Genomic DNA, 4318 nt, shown 5'->3' with positions numbered 1-4318 from the left:
TCTATATATTTTTTATCCATTAACTATTACTTATCAATATTGAGTAGAAGTGAACTATTGTTATCTATATTGATTATTATTCATAATATGTAGTTTCATTAATTAATACATTATGAAATGGACTCAAATATTTAGAGCAATACTTTAAAATAGTACACACACACACATATGATTCATATTTTATATTATTCATACGCCAATATGGCTTATGGCATAAAAATCATAGATCTTGCATTAGCATTTGTACTCTTTGTGGTTGTGCTGATTAGATTCATTTTGTGGGAGGCTTTTAAATTCTATTGTATACCACATTATTTGGTGAGTGATCTACATCTTATCATTTCTCAATGTTTTATTTAATACAAATTCATTCCACATTCAATATCTCTTTTACTTTACTATGCTCGTTTTCCATATTTCTCCCCATGCATAATTAATATAGTTTTAATTATTTTTTAACACTATATTTAACTACTTGGTTGTTTGGCACTTGGAACCCTTCTAATTATGTGAGATGGATTCACTTGGGCTTCTTATTCTATAGATGCATCTAGATGAAGTTCCATACTTATATACGTACTTCAAGGGATTTTCCACAAATGGTGTGCCAGATTATTATTCTCACAAATTATCCTAAAGCTTCATGTGGGGCTTGTGTAGTACAATTGTTATTTGGTAATCACAACTTTATTAAGTATCTATCCACAACAATAATGGATCCTTGTGATTCTTGCCTCTTATACATGTTCACTATTTTTGCACAAGCCTTTTTGTGCTGTAGGTACTTAATTGGTCATTTAGAAAATGTATATTCTCCTTCATACAGTAACTGTAAACACACAATTTTAGTAGATATGCAAAGTATCTTCCCTATCAACATTATGAGGTGTATTTTATTATTTATGCTAATGCTTCCTTTTTTCTTGGAGTGAGATATGAGACACTCTTGAATTCTTTTTTCATGGAGGAATTTTTTTATCCTTATTTTTGTTGGTCTATAGAATATTTAGCTTGTATTTTTCAACTTACATGGGTGCAGTAGTGATGATAAGATCACTTGCACAAACTTATGTACCATATATATTGTTTATTAAAGTTTGTTAATACCTTTTTTTGGCATCTAATAAGTGTTCGAGTAGTTTTATCAAGGGCATTCAAAAATATTATTTTCTTTCTGATCTTGATCACATGTTTTCAAAGGAGATTCTTTAGTTAGAACACCATATGAGTAATCTTTAGATAGTTGTGTACAAATTCTTCATACTTAAATGATGTTACTCATGTTCATTTTCTTCTAAGACATTGTTTCTTAGGATTCTTAGCACTTCACACCTTTCTCTCCTTTGGAGAGGAGTTTTCTAGTACTAGATTTTTCTCCTTTTCTTTGTTTGTTGGAGATTTCATTGGATTTCTACATGGTTAGCTAATCATACCTTAATATTTTTATGGCCCATCATTTTTTATATTTTCGTCATTCTTAATTCATCCCTAAATTAAACTTAATAAGGGGTATTGGTATCAATAAGGTTTTATATCTCTAGTAAAGATCTTGTATGTAACTAGTTCATAGTAGAAATTTATTCACATGACTTAAGTTTAATTAGGTCCTATATGTGATTCAAGAAGTCTAAGTTGTTTAGATAAGATCTTGTCTTGTCTTATCATTATTTATTCTTGTTAATTATGTTATTAAATATTTTTTATGTTAGTTATTTCAACACATAAGTTTAAGACACTTGTCATGATCTTGTTTAAGCTTATGCCCCTATCTTGCCTATATAAGGAATATACCTCTAACATTGTAACATATCTAATATCTACTAATCTTGTAGTCATTATATTTTATTCTCAATTCAAGGAAATACAATCTTTTATTGTTGCTTAAACACGAAAATAAAAATCATACTCATTGAAAATTAAAAATCCCTACTTCTTACTTAAACACAGAAATAAAGTAGATGGAAATAAGAAATCACAAGAATGGACATAAATGTATTGAGTTAGAATAATAAAAAATGTGAATGATAATATTTATTTTAACAAGATTCCTTTTACTCAAGAAATTATAGGTTTCAAATATTGTTTCAATATTTTGGACCTTCTCATGTTGCATCCTCCTATAGAAAATATTTCCCTTGAATCAAGTATCTATTGGTGTTTGTGTTTCTCATCTTCATCTCCCTTACATCTATGACTACTAGGGCCCATTTGGTTCATGGATTTGAACATGAATTGGAATTTTTAATTTTGAAAAATTTCTAATCCGTTGTTTGGGTGCACAAAATCGAAATTGGAATTAGAAAAAAATATAATTTGGTATCCCCATTTACCCTCAAATCTAGGATTTGGCATTCCATCTAAACTGGTGGAATTGCTCCAATTCCCATTTTAATTCCAATTTACTAAAAGCTTGGATCAAATATGAATTGAAATGATTTTTTTAAATTTTTTTATGTCCACCTGAGATCTTGTTCTTGTAGCTTTGCATCATATAGAGAGCCATGAAGAACTCGTAACCATGATACAATAGATCATAGTGATGGTAGACATGGAGGCCTATACCCCAACACACTCTCAACTTTCTCACACAATAAAGCCCATAGAGGGAAGGGAAAATAGAAGTAGAGCATCTATCAGAATGAAAAAAAAAAAACAACAATCCACATATGTGTGCATGGCTTCTGTAGCTACCCAAAATGATTGTGTAACATCAGTTGCATCAAAGGGAAATTTGGTATATGTGGGTTCTCATAGTGGCACCATTATCATATTTGAGAAAGGCACATATAGGTTTGTTGAGTTTTCCAAATAGAGTGTCATGCCTCCATAAATGCTCTTGCCATTGAGGAAAACAAGCTCTTTGGGGGACTCCAAGACACCAAGATGAAAGTGTGGAGTCGTCATTCATCCAAGAGTTTAAAAAATATTGACAAATTTCCTCAATGTACAGGACTGTATTATAAGGTCCATTGAGCTTGACAACTATGTGAAGATTCGATGCCACCACAATAGATTTCGGATTAGACATGTCAATGTTGTTAGTTGCCTAACTCTTTCTCTTGAAGATGGGATCTTGTATTCATGGTCATGGGATAAGATGGTAAAAGTGTGAAGGTTGTTTGATTTTGAATGTGTGGAATCCATCCACGCTCACAAGGATGTAGTGAATGACATTTTTTGTGCGAGGAAAGGATGAATTTTCTTCACCACCTCTGTTGATGGCATCGTTTGGGTGTGGAGGACTGATCATCATCATCATTAAAGAGGACATAACAAACATGGAGATGAAAAAATTGCAGGTTTCCCTATAGATTCAACTATTGCGGATATGGAATGCTAGATTTTTTGGTTTGAACCAAACAAGTTCGAAATATCAAATATTTCTTGGCTTTCAACCAAACAGTCCTAAACTAAATTCCCAAAACTGTAATATGGATTTCAAGTTCCAGAATTCCAAATCCACGATTCTGAATGCCAATTATCAAATCAAATTCCAGCAACCAAACGGGCCCCTATAGAATTTAAACTAGTTTTCCATCTTCAAAATTGGAGATAACTCTTCTAATGGTATAATATGTTTTCCAAATGCCTATTTTAGATAAGAAAACAAAAAAACTTATAAATAGTAGTTTCCTCTAGTAGTTCCAACTAATAAGAAACTTCACTAATCCTTTCCAAAATTTTGAGAGGTCCATTAAAAAAGGTGTTATTTTAATCTACTTACATTAATAAAAGATTGTATGTGTAACTCTAACTTGTAAATATCATGTCCACAATCTAAATACATGAGTCAATTTTAACTTTTGAAGACTTTGTGTTGCAGGAGGACAAATTTTTATAGTTGGTAGTGCTTACAATTACTCATAACTGAAGACTTTGAGCTTCAGTTGTAGGTATTTTTATTAAGTCTAAGAGTGTATAGTAAGAGACTTTGTGCCTTACTTGTTATTCTACTTGAATCCTAATTCAAAAATATCAGAGGAGAGTTTGAGTTCCTATACTTATTCCAAAAAGGATAAAAAGTTAACTACCACCCTTGGTGTTGTTCTTATGTCAATTCTAGGGTAACTGGTATTATTGTAGCAATAAGAAACTTTTTGTTAAGTTGGAAAGTTGTAATTATATGTGAATCATTTTAGAAAAAAGAGGAATGGATTAAGAGAACCACTCTTTTTGTAATCTTAGTTAAGTTCATGTTGAAGACACACATGGTAAGAGGGGAGCCCCCCTTATTGTTGAAAGTAGCGAAAAATCTCATGAGATGTTGGGTAAACTCACAATTTTGTAAGTTGTGGTTAGAGTGACCTATACATTTTTT

General features: G+C 31.3%; 1 pseudogene; it reads left to right on the top strand.

Annotated features, from left to right (window-relative positions):
• The first annotated feature begins 2638 nt into the window (after positions 1-2638).
• On the top strand, positions 2639-3340 carry LOC149555288 (protein JINGUBANG-like; annotated as a pseudogene).
• Positions 3341-4318: the final 978 nt, after the last annotated feature.

The sequence above is a fragment of the Cupressus sempervirens genome, chromosome 5, assembly GCF_028749045.1.
Source record: "Cupressus sempervirens isolate cs-2001-9-10 chromosome 5, ASM2874904v1, whole genome shotgun sequence".
Taxonomy (NCBI): Eukaryota; Viridiplantae; Streptophyta; class Pinopsida; order Cupressales; family Cupressaceae; genus Cupressus; species Cupressus sempervirens.
This window is presented reverse-complemented; position numbering and strand designations above follow the sequence as displayed.